Genomic DNA, 15,805 nt, shown 5'->3' with positions numbered 1-15,805 from the left:
AGATACATAATGTTTTTTGGGGGTTTTTTTTATTAACCACTTCATGCCAGGGAGCAAGTGCTTAGATCGGAACAAAGTTCTGTTGACTTGTAAACATTTGTTGGAAAAATGAAATCACTCGATCGTCGATGCAATCACGTGATTTCAAGGCCAGGATCGAATCATGGGGAACTGCCTACGCTGCTAGTCACGCCCCCCCAAGTCCAATTTTTTATTAACTAAAAGTAGAAGGCTGCAGGACGTCATATAAGGTGGGACACTCTATGCCGTCCTAACAGCGTTAAAACTCAGCGCTGTTAGGATGGCTTGGAGCATACAATTTTAAACAACTTTTGAATTTACTTCTATGATCAAATTTGCTTCTATCTCTTGGTATCCTTTGTTGAAGGCACTACTGGTAGCTAGCTGAACATGCCGGGCAAGTCAATGACAAGAGGTATATATGTGCAGCAACCAATAAGCCGCTAGCTTCCAACTCTTGAGCCTACCTAGGTATACTTTTCAACAAAGGATACCAAGTGAATTAAAGGGACAGTAAACACCAAAAATGTTATTGTTGAAAAAGAAAGATAATCCCTTTATTTACCATTCCCCAGTTTTGCATAACCAACACTGTTATAGAAATATACTTCTTACCTCTGTAATTACCTTGTATTTAAGCCTCTGCTGACTGCCTCCTTATCTCAGATCTTTTGACAGACTTGCATTTCAGGCAATTAGTGGGGACTCTTAAATAACTCCATGTGCATGAGCACAATGTTATTTATATGAAATACATGAACTTACGCCCTCTAACTGTGGAAAACTGTCATATGCATTCAGATAAGAGGCACTTCAAGGTCTTAGAATTAGCATATGAGCCTGTCTAGGTTTAGCTTTCAACTAAGAATCCCAAGAGAACTAAGCAAATTTGATGATAAAAGTAAATTAGAACGTTGTTTAAAATTACATGCCCTATCTGAATCATAACTATTTAATTTGAACTTTACTATCCCTTTAAAGCAAATTAGATGAGAGAAAAAAAGTTGTTTTTTTTTTTTAAAACTGTATGCTCTATTTGAATGACAGACTGATATTAAGGACTAAAATTATTATATAATATATATCTATGCTTATTCTGAAAATGTTGGTTTATTTGAAAATTAGATCAACTCTGGCCAAATAAAGTAGCAATGTGCAAATGCCTTATTAACCAAATCCATTAAAGAGGAATCTGAATTTCTGCATTTTTTACCTTGTTTTAAACCAATAACTGCCTAGTTTCCATTGAGGTGGTAAAGTTTGGAAATTGGTGTTAACCAACATTTTCCATAGACTTTAATGGAGATAAATTTTTTACTACCAGTTTCTAAATGTTTCCACCTCAATGGAAACTAGTCCAAAATAGTTAAAACAGTTCTATTGAAACCTTCTTTGTTCTTTTACTTTAAACATTTTAGAAAATAATCCTGGCAAATGTGTTTCAGTTGTATTGTATTGTTTATTTATTTTTAAAATGTTTTTAAAGTTTGTATATTAAATTTTATATTTAATTTAGGAGTATATTTTAAAACATTTGAATTAAGAGTTTGTATTTTAATTATCGTAAAAAGAAATCTCAACTCAACATTTTAATCTTCCTATAAAGATAAAACACAACATTTTTCTTTCATGATTCAGATCGAACATACATTTGTAAATAATTTTCTAATTAACTTCTATGATCAATTTTGCTTCATTCTTTTAGTATCCATTGTTGAAGGAGGAACATTGCACTACTGGGAGCTAGCTGAACACATTGGTAAGCCAATGACAAGAGGCATATATGTGCAGCCACCAATAAGCAGCTAGCTCTCAACTCCTGAGTCTACCTAGGTATGCTTTTAAACAAAGGATTCCAAGAGAATTAGATAATAGGAGTCAATTGGAATGTTGTTTAAAAGGGTATGCTCTATGTGAATCATGAAGGAAAAATGTTAGTTTTCATCTCCCTTTAACTGTAGTAAAAACAGCATTGCAGTTAGTGTTGCCGCCTCAGCCATGTTTTCTTGGACACTTATGAGTTACACATGCTGCAGGGTATGCAGGGATGAACATGATTAGTTTTTCTGCAGATAAGTGTCCAGGAAAACATGGCTAAGGTGGCAACCCTAATTGCAGTATACAATCATTATTTATTTGATATGCTTTTGATGTAAAATACCTCTAAAAGGTGCTTTACCTGAGTCTACACAGTGATTGGTTAGCTCAAAGCGCAAGCTCTTTTAAAGCTAATGAGACCAGGTATATGTAATTTACCAGGCTTTTCAAGAGATGCATCAATCAACTGCTATTGATTTGAAAAACCATGTAAATTACGCTAACAAAATTACTGCGTTGAAAGATTTTCAATAATTTATTATGCCTAATTGCTGATATACTATGACTTTAATGTCCATTTAATTATCTATCCATGTAAATTGTCCTAATTAATTACTGACAGCTATATCTGCTAAACACCAGAGGCCTGTTATATTTTAAAGTCCAAGTATAGCAAATTGTCAGGTGAAGAAAATAACTTAAAGGGACAGTAAAGACATAATTAAAATATAGATAGGGCATGTAATTTTAAACAACTTTCCAATTTACTTTTAACATCAAATTTGCTTTTTTCTCTTTGTATTCTTTGTTGAAGTTTACATCTTGGTAGTCTCATAGGCTGATTTCTAAGACTTTGCAGGTCACCTCTAATCTCACTGTCCGGCTGTGAAAAGCTAATGAAATGCACTTCTAGTTCCTGTGTGCCATATATATAACATGGTGCTCACTCCCGTGGAATTATTTTGGAGTAAGCACTTATTGGCTAAAGTTTGTAAAAAGCACTGAGATAAGGGGGCCGTCTGCAGAGGCTTAGATACAAGGTAATCACAGAGGTAAAACGTATATTAATATAACTGTGTTGGTTATGCAAAACTAGGGAATGGGTAATAAAGGAAATATCTATCTTTTTAAACAATAACAATTTTCGAGTAGACTGTCCCTCTGTCCCTTTAAGATCCCTGACTTTAGCTTTGATGTTGTTTTTCTATCTATTGTATATAGTATAGTTGATTGCTATACTTTTAATAATACGTCATCTATATTTCATCACAACAGTTGAAAGACTAACAATGTTTAAGCCGGTTGTGAAGTGCCACTTTGCACCTATTTTGCATTTAAAAACCAGCTTCTGTTACCTATTTGTTTTGGTAAACTGCTGAAAATAATTCCCAGGTATGTTCAGGATCAGTATTGCATTACTGGGAGCTAGCTGCTGATTGGTGGCTGCACATATACGCCTCTTGTCATTGGCTCACCCTTCAACAAAGGAATACGAAGAGAATGAAGCACATTTGATAACAGAAGTAAATTGGAAAATTGTTTAAAATTGTACGTAAAGCCAATGCTTATTTGCATCTATTGTTGCGTTAATGTGTACCATATAGAGATAACTCTGTGCTCACTTCTGTGGAGTTACAAATGATAACGCACTGATTGGCTAAAATGTAAGTCGAAAACAGCCCTGAGATAAGGGGGCAGTCTGCAGAGGCTTAGATACAAGGTAACCACAGAGGTAAAGGTATATTAATATAATTGTTTTGGTTATTCAAGTCTGAGGAATGGGTAATAAAGGGATTATCCATATTTTTAAACTATCAGAATTCTGAAATAGACTGTTCCTTTAAGGAAACAGTTTGTTTGACAACATGGAACACACACAGCTCCTTCTTCAATTGGTACTACTCACACTCACTGTTTGGATTCCTATTCACTTATTTTACCATAGATTAAAGGGATACTAAACCTATTTTTTTTTTCTTTCATGATTCAGAGAGCATGAGATTTTAAGCACCTTTCTAATTTACTCCTATTATCAATTTTTCTTTATTCTCATGCTATCTTGATTTGAAAAAGCAGTATTGTAAGCTTTAGAGCCGGACTATTTTTTGTTCAGCACCTGGGTAACACTTGCTGATTTGTGGCTAAATGTAGCAAACCAATCAGCAAGCTCTACCAAGGTGCTGAACTAAAAATGGGCCGGCTCCTAACCTTTTATTACTGCTTTTTCAAATCAAGATAACACGAGAACAAAGAAAAATTGATAATAGGAGTAAATTAGAAAGTTGCTTAAAATTGCATGCTCTATCTGAATCATGAAAGAAAAAAATGTGGGGTTAGTATTCCTTTAAAGGGACAGTCAACAACAAAATTGTTATTGTTAAAAAAGATAGCTTATGCCTTTACTACCCATTCCCCAGCTTTGCACAACCAACAATGTTATATTAATATACTTTATAACATTTAAACCTCTAACTTTCTGCCTGTTTCTAAGCCACTACAGACAGCCTCTTAATCACATGCGTTTTTATTTGCTTTTCACAACAGGGGACTGCTAATTCATGTTGGCCACATAGATGACATTGTGCTCACGCCGTGAAGTTGTGTACAAGTCAATAGATAATAAATAAAAAGTCATGTTATCAGGGGGCTGTCAGAAGAGACTTAGATACAAGGTAATCACAGGGGTAAACAGTGTATTAATATAACAGTGTTGGTTATACAAAACTTGGGAATGTGTAATAAAGGGATTATCTATCTTTTTAAACAATAACCATTTTGGCGTTGACTATCCCTTTAAGAAAATGAAATATATTGTATAAGAGTAGTAAATTAAAAAGCTTTTTTTTTTAAATTATACACAAAGTCTGAATCAATTTAATTTTGACTTTTCTATCCCTTTAAGGGTCAAGAAATTTAATTCAGACTTGAAATGAATATTTTGACATAATGTTTATTTATTTTTTTCTCTCCAAATAGTTATTTATATTGCTGAATTTTAAATGTCATAAAAGCTACTTTGTCATCATTTTGACAGTTCTTTAACAGATTGATAGAAAACATAATTATACCAATACAGTACATTTTGTATTGCATTAACTATGACAAGTACAGGCAGCTCACCCATTGAGTATCAGAAGCTGAAAATGAATCTAAGCACTAAGGCCAAATTCTAAGGGAAAAAGTATGTTATTGACTATGAATAGTTTGCTGATCAAACATATATGTAAACTTTTATGTATGTAATAAATTATAATATAAACCTCAGATATTTATAATCATTTTAACATTCTATTGGCTATTGTAAATGTGCTCTATAAATGGGAATGAAAATGTTGTGTAGCTTACAAGTGGAGCGCTAATTTATCACACGCTTACAAATGGGTAAATTACAAGAGGCTGGTTATTTCTACTGTGAGCTGGTGGTAACAATTAGCACTTATAAAATTAACCAGAGATCAGATCTCTGGTTTATTTTATAAATGTGCCTCAAATGCCCCCAAAATACAGTGTAGTGTATTTTATTAAAAAATAAAAATGGTAGCATTGTGTATATACACATATTAACACACACACATATATATATATACACAGGTGGCTATTGAAAAGCATTGAGAAGCAGTGCATTTATTAAAATAGCCAGTAGGTGGAGCTGTCCGTTTGTGTTGCAGCAAAGCCAAGCAAGCTGAACTTAATCAGTTTAACCAGACCTGAGCTATCGAGCATATTTCAAAGGAAAAAGATCTTCCTGTCTATAAATCAGTCCAGATTGGAATGCATAGAAAGAACTGTTTGCAGAAAAATGCAAGTGAAGTCTGTGTTGTGTGATTATTTTATTAGGTTTATAATGCTGTTTAGCAAATGTTTTTGTTCATTTAACTTAGTTGAATTATATATTCTGTGTTGTGTGATTATTTTATTAGTTTTATAATGCTGTTTAGCATTTAAAGTCTTCATTTCAAAGCTTTAAAAATAATGTATTAGGTTTTATTTATGACAATTTTGAGAGGGGCCTGGAACCGATCTCCCTCACTTCCCATTGACATACATTATAAACTGGGTTTCAATTTACAACGGTTTCGATTTACAACCATTCCTTCTGGAACCTAACCCCGGCGTAAACTGAGGGCTACCTGTATATATATATATATATATATAATCATATACATATATATTTATGTGTGCTACCATCACTGTGCGACTTACCCCTTCGCTGCGCTTAGGTTCTGTGCCGTCTCTGATGGCATTAGAACAAGGCTCCCATTGGAGCCTATGGAAGCACATTCTTGTGAGCACAATGCTTCTCAGCAAAGCGATCGTGAGCCCGCGTTCGCATTGCTGTCAACTTGTAATACCAGTTCATATTAGCGTGCGCTGGCATTACTTAGTGGAGCACAAATATTGCTTTCACCAAAGTGATAATTAGAGTTTCACTTATAATATGGCCCTTAAAGGGCACACCACACAGTTGACTTTACTGACCACCCTGCTAAAATGTAAGTCAATATTAATTTAATTGATCAATTCATTTAACTGATTTAATATTTGTTGCACAAATTATCAATAAACCAATCCTTTTTAAACTATGCAATTAGTTTGTGCTTTGGATAGCTTAAATAAATAACAAAAACAATTCTATTATTGCTAAAGTATTACACAGTCCCTACCCAGCTGTTTCATTATGCCACTCGACTGACATTTTCTTTGGGAAACACTGATGGTTTATTATAAAACCACCATGTTTTTATTTCTGGATGATACAGCCCTTGTAATACTAGTGCTTTAAACTTTCTAGAAGTCATAATTGCTGGTTTAAAAAAAAAAAAGAGGTAAAAAGGGTTAAACCTTTTGGCTGGTTTAACATAAAACACAAAACGTGTATGTCATGATTCAGATAGAGCATACAATTTTAAACTTTCTCATTTACTTCCATTAACAAATTTGCTTTGTTTTCTTGATGTGCTTTGTTGAAGGTGCAGAAAAGTACAACTGGGAGCTAGCTGAACACATTGTGTAAGCCAATGACAAGAATAAAAGAATATACTGTAAGTGCAGACACCAATCAGCAGCAGTTTATGGATAGACCCGACTATGATGTCTGAGTTACTTCTGTAGATGTAATAGAAAACTCTGCAGTTGTTATAGTCTATGGCCGTGTGGGTGCAATAATCAAAGATTGCCCAAATCGGATTAGTGCACTTAGTTCTTTGTCCTCCAGTGCTAGTGATCCTGTGGTGGGTTGAAGTTAACTCGCGCCCCTATGTGTTAGCGATGTACCTATTCCTCTGTGTCCAGTGTGTCAACTTGTCAGCTTTTATTTATGAAAGTTGCGTGATCACACCTCTCCTATTCACTTGTTCTGTTGGTTGGTTCTGTAGGTTGGTAATGGACAGATGCACGCCGCTATTGCTTGTCTTTCTCTGTAATCGTTTGACCCGTTACCAGCATTTTCACAAACCCACCTGTCCGCCCAGCAGGGCTTGGAAATTCAAATTAGCACCAATCAGGGTACGCCTCTACGCGTTTCAGCTTGTGGAGCCTTTGTTTAGAGTACCTGATTGGTCTCCTGAGGGAAGAACTGAAAGGAATAAGACTGGGGGAAGAGGATTTAGTCCTATCACTATATGCAGATGATATTTTTAAATAATACAGAACAGAACGTCCCACGATTATTACAGATGATTGAGCTGTACAGCTCATTCTCTGGTTATAAAATAAAGCTTAGGAAATCTGAACTATTATGGTTCAATAAACCTGCCTGTGAGATTCTTCACCCATTCAAGGTAGTAAATCAAATCAAATATCTAGACATCAATCTCAGCAACAATCCCACCAGTTGGTATAAATTGAACTTTCCAAAATGCTTCAAGACTTTGAGATTAAGTTAAATACTTTCTTATTTCCCAAATTATTATATCTGTTTCAGAACTTACCGCTACTCCTACCTAAAATGGACGTCATGTCCTTTCAGAAAATTTGCTCAGAATTTATTTGGCAATGGAAAAAAACAAGAATTTCTATACACAAACTATCACTACCCTAGATAAAAAAGCAGCTTGTCATTTCCCAATTTTACGCTCTCTATAATTATGCTACGCTGGGAAAATTTGCTTTACATTGGATCACAGAGGACTATGTATCCTTTTTTCGGTTGGAATCAAAGCTGATTGGTCCATTCTCATTAAAAGCTATAATTTATATACCCTTCTCTAAATTACCTGCAAATATTGCTCCATTGTATACCTTCAAGTATATAATTCTTGCCTGGCAGAAACTCTGTTCCTTAAGTAGGACTGATTTTCATAGATCTGGTTTTATGCTGCTATTTGGGAATCCTGATTTTCTCCCTGGACTTTCTTCAGGTCCTCTTATCCTTTGGGCATTAAAAGGCCTTAAAACAGTTGGGGATTTTTGTGAGGGTGGAGATCCTTTTCTGTACTATGCATCAAGTTTGATATTCATAAATCAACCTTTTTTGCCTACTTACAGACTTGCCACTGGATTAATACATTAAAACTTGAATCCAGAGATGACCTCTCCCTTGGAGATATAGATAGGTTAATTGAAATATATTTAGCGGGGAACTTTTCCATTTCTAATATATATAATATCTTAAACAATATTCGGTGTGAGAGTCATCCTGAAGTCTTATATTCAAAATGGAACAAACTGCTCCCAGAATTATCAATAGAAAATATCCCCCAAAGTATTCAATTAGTTGAAAAATGTGAGTTTACCTAAATTGGCGTGAATCAAACTTCAAATTAATGAATACGCCTTTGAGACTCGCAAAATGGTCACATAATGAAGGGATCTGCTCTAGATGCAGGGATAAAGATGCAGGCATTTTACATTGTTTCTGGAAATGCCCTAAATGTCCTAGGCAATTCTGGAGCAAAATCACTTACTGGCTAAATAGGTTACTTGGAATTAAAGTTAAAATTCAACCTATACAGGTTGAGAATAGAGAATGTACTTACTCAAGAGATACATTTCTGATGTCTCTCAGACATAGACATAATAGAAGCTCTTTTAGATAATGCAACATTTCACAATTAGTAACAATTGTTAACAGTATTCCCTAAATATTGGGCAATATTCAACACGTGAACTATGTAATAAATTGCAGCACAGATATAGCAAACTTCTTATATTTATACACACCAGTCATATTTCCTTATTTTCATTTCAACTCATTTATTTATTCCAAGAGGGCACGTTTTGATTTTTTATAATAAACAATTTGGATTGTATTCTATATGTATAACAGGGGGCCAAGTGCAATAGGTGGCCAAGTGGTTAGTGCCATGTGATCTGGGGATTGTATAACCTTAAAGTTACAGGTTCGATTCCTAGAAGGGATCCAGATTTTCTTGAAAATATAAATTGAACAAATTAAAGTAAAGACACTACTGGAATCACTCACAGAGGGACTGGCAAAGTGGTTAGGGAGATGGTCTCTTGGAGAAAATAAAGACTACAAGGACAGAGGTTTGAATTCATAAAAGGAAAAATCCTTTTTGAACTTACAAATCATACAAATCACATTTTTTCCTCTAGACAAGGATACATTGTCACAAATTACTGAAAGGTAAAAATGTATTGTCTTTAAATACAGAAGAGGAATCTATCAAACCAAGACAAAGAGAAACCAGTCACCACGCTATCAAAGGGTTAAACACTCGCCCTACATAAAAGGAGACCTAACAGCCAATCAGGTACTCTTGACAAAGGCTCCACAAGCTGAAACACATAGAGGCGTACCCTGATTAGCACTAATTTGAGTTTCCAAGCCCTGCTGGGTGGACAAGCGGGTTTGTGAAACTGCTGGTAACTGATTAAGGAGAAAGACAAGCAATAGTGGCGTGCATCCGGCCATTACCAACCCACAGAACCAACCAACAGAACAAGTGAATAGGAGAGGTGTGATCACACAACTTTCATAAATAAAAGCTGACAAGTTGACACACTGGACACGGAGGAATAGGTACATTGCTAACACATAGCGACGCAAGTTAACTTCTACCCACCACAGGATCACTAGCACTGGAGGACAAAGAACTAAGGTCACTAATCCGATTTGGGCAATCTTTGATTATTGCACCCACACGGCCATAGACTATATAAACTCCAAAGCTTTCCATTACATCTACAGACGTTAATCAGACATCATAGTTGGGACGATCCATAAACTGTGCAAGCACATTTGGCACTTTATTTTATACTACGATCAAGCTCAATAGACAATAGGACCACTTGGTCCCCAGAATTAGCTTAGAGCATCACTGATTGTATAGAGTATTCTTTATTTTATCACATTTTTATATATTGTATTGTATAAATTATAGTATATCCGGATATATATTTTATCAATTTGTTTATTTTATGCACTTGTCTATTACTGGATTTTATGAATTCGGGTATAATAAATTATTAATATTGAATTTACTACCTGTTGATTCTTTTTATAGATATTAGATATATCTCTTTTTATATGTACTAGCAGTTACAGTATATAGGTTTTTACTACAGCAGTTAGGATATCTATAGTGGGTCCTTTAATTGCTTCTTTAGTGCTGCTCCCTTCTAGTGTATATTGTGTATTTCTATTCACTCTGAGGGAGTAAAGGGTATTTTTGGGGGTTCAGCTATATTAGAGGTTTAGTGTGTAGCAGACATGTCATCTTTTCTTTAACTGGGTTACATCTCCCGCTTTTTCACAAGCAGTTCACCAGAACTGCTTGTGCAATTTTAAATGCCGACAGCGTATGCTGAGCGGATCATGTCGGACAAACATTTGATAAATCGGCCCCTAAGTGCATAGTTTTTTTGTATGATGCATTTGCTGATTATGTTAAACTACTGTATTTACTGGTTCTTTAAACATTATGTCATCAATATTATCTTTAACCCAAATCCTATATGTAACAAGATTGGTCCCAATTCTAATGCTAGACCTTTTAAAAAGGAAAAAAAAATATTTCTCATATTTCTAGCAATAGTATTAAAGGGACAATAAAGTCAATATTAAATACAGGATTCAAACAAAGCAAGCAATTTGAAACAACTTTCCAATTTAAATATATTATCAACTTTGCTTTGTTCCTTTAGCATCCCTTGTTGAAGCTTAGGCTTTGGAGCAGCGGTGCACTACTGATAGATAACTGATTTTCTTATACATTCCGCCATTCCTCCGCCTGCAACACATAGACTATACATTACGGGCGGAGGAATGGCAGAATGTTTTTATTACAATTATTGTTAAGTGTATATCTTAAATTTACAATCACTTTAAAGCAGGCAAAAGTTGCCAACTCACCAAAAAAAAACCTGTTAAAAGATTATTTATAAACAAATGACATTAAAACAAAATACACTCATACAAAATGTTCAAGGGGTGCTGAGGGCTGTATAAGGATCAAACAATAGGTATTTTGAAAGGATGAGTTGGGTAGGAGGATTTGGTCAAGCATCTGTTTCTGATTGCCTCTGGGGGACTACTTGTCATATAAGTGACAGATAGAGTTCCTTTGGAGTGGGTATATCATATAGCATTACCCTGTAGTATTACCAACAATGCTTTGTACAAATCTGCTGTCAGTCATTATTTAATATTCAATCAACATAGGACAACATAATTTTATGTTATAGATGACAGTTTACTACAATATCAGGAAATAACTAGAGAAAACAACCTTGCACTATAGCATCTTATAATTTTCCAATATATGAGGGCACTCACAGGACTTATTTTCTAGAATATATTTATACTTTTTTTTTTGTAAATAAATTTTTTATTGAAGTTAAAATAAGTATTAACAAACAAGGTTCACCTTTAGAACAATATTACATCAAAGAGAGTCTTACATTGTCTGTAATCTAAATTTGGTGACACAACAGTATTGACATATAATAAGAGAGTTACGTATATTCATATTTTAACATGGTACTAGACAAAAGTGCAGGTGAAATGAAATAGAACTTCATTTTATATTATATTATTGGCAAGTGATCTCCACAACACAATGGAAAATGCTTCATAGCATATCTGAGTCAGATCTTCAGTCTGTGAAGAGTTAGTATGTGTGTTGGCCACTCTTGGGCCGACATGTATAGGGGGGAAGGGGGTATCAGCGGGCAAAAAGCCGCTCAGATAGAAGAGGGGGAAATGGAGGGGCGGAGCCTTCTAATCAATGCGGTGGAGCTTATAATATAATTAAGTATGGGTTGGTTTCCTCTTCTGTTAAATAGATACTAAAGATAATACTAGGATTATAGGGTTCCTACTTCGGAGAAGTCGGCTAAGCTTCTCCCTGCTTGTGCAGAGTGAGAATATATACACTGTAGTGCGATGGGCATGTTAGGAGATTAACAAATTGCGCAGCTATCAGTCTATAGGCTCTATAAGAGTCAAATACAACCCCTATAAGCACGGAAATGTCTAACCCATTAGGGGTATCCAGAATATGGGTGAACATATTTATGGGCAAAGAAGTGAGTAAAAAAGCTTGCTCATAATAGATCATATGTCTCCATATGGGGCTTATAGTTAAGGCTTCACAAAGGAGTATATAATTGATGAAGGAATGTATTCCACCATTTGAGGGCCAAACTGTGTCAGTCAGGCTAAGTAACCTTCAATGAATTACAATAACTCTCAGCCAAAGCAGAAATCAACAAATAATATCTATGGTTAGTGATAAAATTAGAACATTACTGCGTAAGTATTTAGAACACAAGAGGGAGAGGTATGCAACTATACACAAACTTAGCAACCCATGGAAGGGGTGGATCCCTCTCTAAGAGGAGCTAAATAAGGGGCCTAGTAATTTGCCTGGATCTGTAGGTTTAGTCACTGCAGGGGTATTCATAACAGAAGAAATGAAAAGATAAAACATGCCTAGTCTGTAGGACACATGAGCTGCAGAATTATCATAAATGCTTAACCCAATTAACAAACCTTAAAGAGAAAAAACGAAAAGTTTTCAAAGGTAAAACAAAGCTTGGTCAGTACAAAACTGTCAAACTTGAATGTACATATACATGGAGAAAAACATTAGTTATAACTTAAGATAATTTATGAGTCTGTGTCTAGATTAGGATGGTATTGGTTATTATAGGCACACAACCTAACAATGTAGCATGTAAAGGGGGGTTTAATCCCCTTTGTCATTAACATACGTTCCATAATAGTGTGGAGCCCTGTAATAGATGTACTCAGAGCTGTGAGTGCTTTATATATATCTGACCTTACATGTGTCTCATGCTAGGGAATGCTCGATACACAAAAGGAGATATATCTAGATGATTGGCATACATATAAGAGGTTAAGTTCTACAAGGGGGGAGGGGAGAAAAAGAAACCTATGGTTTAACATCGTTTAAAACAAGTGTAATGGAGAGCAAAATTAACCTCCCCACAAACCTCAAGGTATATTTTCAAAACAAACAAACAATAAGTCCACACAGCTATGTAGATTAATGAGTGAACACAAACAACAACTTATGTCTAGCCAATTCCAGTGCTAGCCCTGTGGGAGATAGATATACAAGACAGACTTGGGAACATATGAATATTAGCATAGTTTCATGATAGGAAGGGAGTAAAGGGGAAACTTTAGCAATCCTCACGTTATTGATTTCATGAGAGAGTATCATATGCCCTGGGATTTAACTGATTGATATGGTTGGTAGGTATGGGGATGTGGCCCTGGACTGCATTTCTGGTGTAAGTTTGCCTATATAGTGTTGCTCCATTGTGTTTCCTGAGGGTCCATGTAGAAAGAAGGAATACCTCAACATTTCTGATAGAGATAGCATGGGAAGAGAAAAACAATATAGGAGCAATATAGGAGGGGCCATATGGAAGTCCTTAAATATGATCTCCCATGTGTCTTGCATGAATGCAAATTTAAACTGATAGAGGAGGTTACATGAGCAAAGCTTTTGTGCATTCACAAGACAAACTTTCAACTGTGTCAATCACATTAGAACCTTAGGAGGCAGCAACTGAAGAGAAAAGTATAGTAAATTATATGTTATGGGGGTTTATAGGAGAGCTAAACATGTAAAGTAGGGTGTAGTAGATTTGCTAGCTCAGAAGCTATACCCTAAACTCTGGTAAAGATTTACACAAAAGAGTACAGACATACACTCAGATATAACGATAGGGATTATTGAACCCACAGTGAGAAAATATTTAGGATGCTAGGTGAGAGATCTAATCCCTAGAACATTGTAAATTAAGCTGCAAGATATAAAAGCTGACACATAAATCATAGATATTCAAACCCATGTACCAGAAATGTTGGAGCCGAGACTCACATGGCTAGAAAGGTATAAATGAGCGTCTGTAATGATAATGCATAGGAGAGTCTCAGATAACCTAAACAGATATCCCTGGGTCCCTGCAGAGTCCCCAGTCACTTTAACCTACTCCAACTATGATTCTGAGTCGCAGAGGAGGTTGAACTTCATTGTTCAGTTGTGATGCGGCTGTCACTAAAGAAGTTAAAAGTCCTCCATGGTCCGGTCTAAGTACTCTGAGAGTGCTGCTTGATGCACCTGCAAGAGAGGGCTGGATATTAAGGCTTGATTCGCCCATCGGAAAAGTCTGACGCTGGCATCGTTGAGAAGATAGGGTGCTTTCCCAGGTATGTGACTGGGCTGTGTGTACCCTAAAAGATTGCTCTTGTATAGCGGAGCGCTGGCTTGAGGCTGAGCTGAGGTGTTATAAGCGGCCAGCATCAACATAGGCAGCATGTCATCCTGTGCGGTGAGGGCTTCTCTGTGCACTATCGCTTCAGAGACTGTATCCGGCAGCTTAGTCGGTTGAGGGAGGAAGTCTAGTTCTCGTCTCGGTTCATGATACCTGAAGGCTGGAGTAAATGTGCCAGAGGGTGTATCCGTTGCCTCCTGTAGTCTGGTCACGGACGCAGCACAAGACCTGCTATGCGTGACAGAATCAGTGTCCGCTGCTTGCTGTTCCGGTAATTGCAGGAAGGCAGAGGCTAGTAGCATTAAATCCTCTTTCATGCTCTGAAACCTCAGTTTTAGAAGATGTTGGGTGCGCTGTTCCCATAAGTCTAAGGCCTCCATAGCAGCCATGTTGTTAGAAGTATGGGAGTCCGCGTGATATAATCTTTGAAGCTGGATCCCTCTCAGATTTGCTAATTAACTCCTTTTCAGATTTCTTAAAAGCCCAATAAATGGTATTTATTTACTATAGTCACAAAGGAGAGATTTGGGCTCCTTAAGTATAGTTTAAATTATGAAATTATATCTAAGAGCTAGGAGCTTCAGGAGAACACGTCTGGCTGCCTCTGTAGCTGGCTCCGCCCCCCCAGAATATATTTATACTTTATTCAACATATACACATATCATCCATAAAAAAAAAAGTCGACGTTTTTGGCTTATCTTTGGTGTGGTAGGTCGCCATTCCCAGTCTGTGTATGAATTGTGTGAATTTTGGGAGGAGACACCCAGGCTTAAAGACACAGCTAGGAGTGAGTGCATGGAGTTTGTGGAATATTTATATATATATATATATATATATATATATATATATATATATATATATATATATATACACATATATTTATACTGTATATATATATTTTGCAAAAAAATGTATAAAGAGAGGTGAAGAAACCCACTATTTAACAACAGACTACATGTGTAGTACTCAAGGGGTTAATAAGGTGTAACAATTCTTAAATTGAATTAAAAAAACTGTAGGTAGTTTAGAGCTATGTAGATGAGTGGGATAGGGGGAAGAAAATGGTAGCAACACTGATGATTAGAGAATTTAAACTAAATTAGATTAAAATACAACCTTTATTAAGTCAAAAAACACACACACAATTAAAATAGGAAAAGTACATATTAAAATTACTCTTAGGTACCTCTAGTGAAGATTTGCAAAATCAATGTATAAGGTGAAAGACCAAATGGCAATATGTTACATGTG

This window comes from Bombina bombina, chromosome 2 (assembly GCF_027579735.1).
Source record: "Bombina bombina isolate aBomBom1 chromosome 2, aBomBom1.pri, whole genome shotgun sequence".
Classification (NCBI taxonomy): Eukaryota; Metazoa; Chordata; class Amphibia; order Anura; family Bombinatoridae; genus Bombina; species Bombina bombina.
This window is presented reverse-complemented; position numbering follows the sequence as displayed.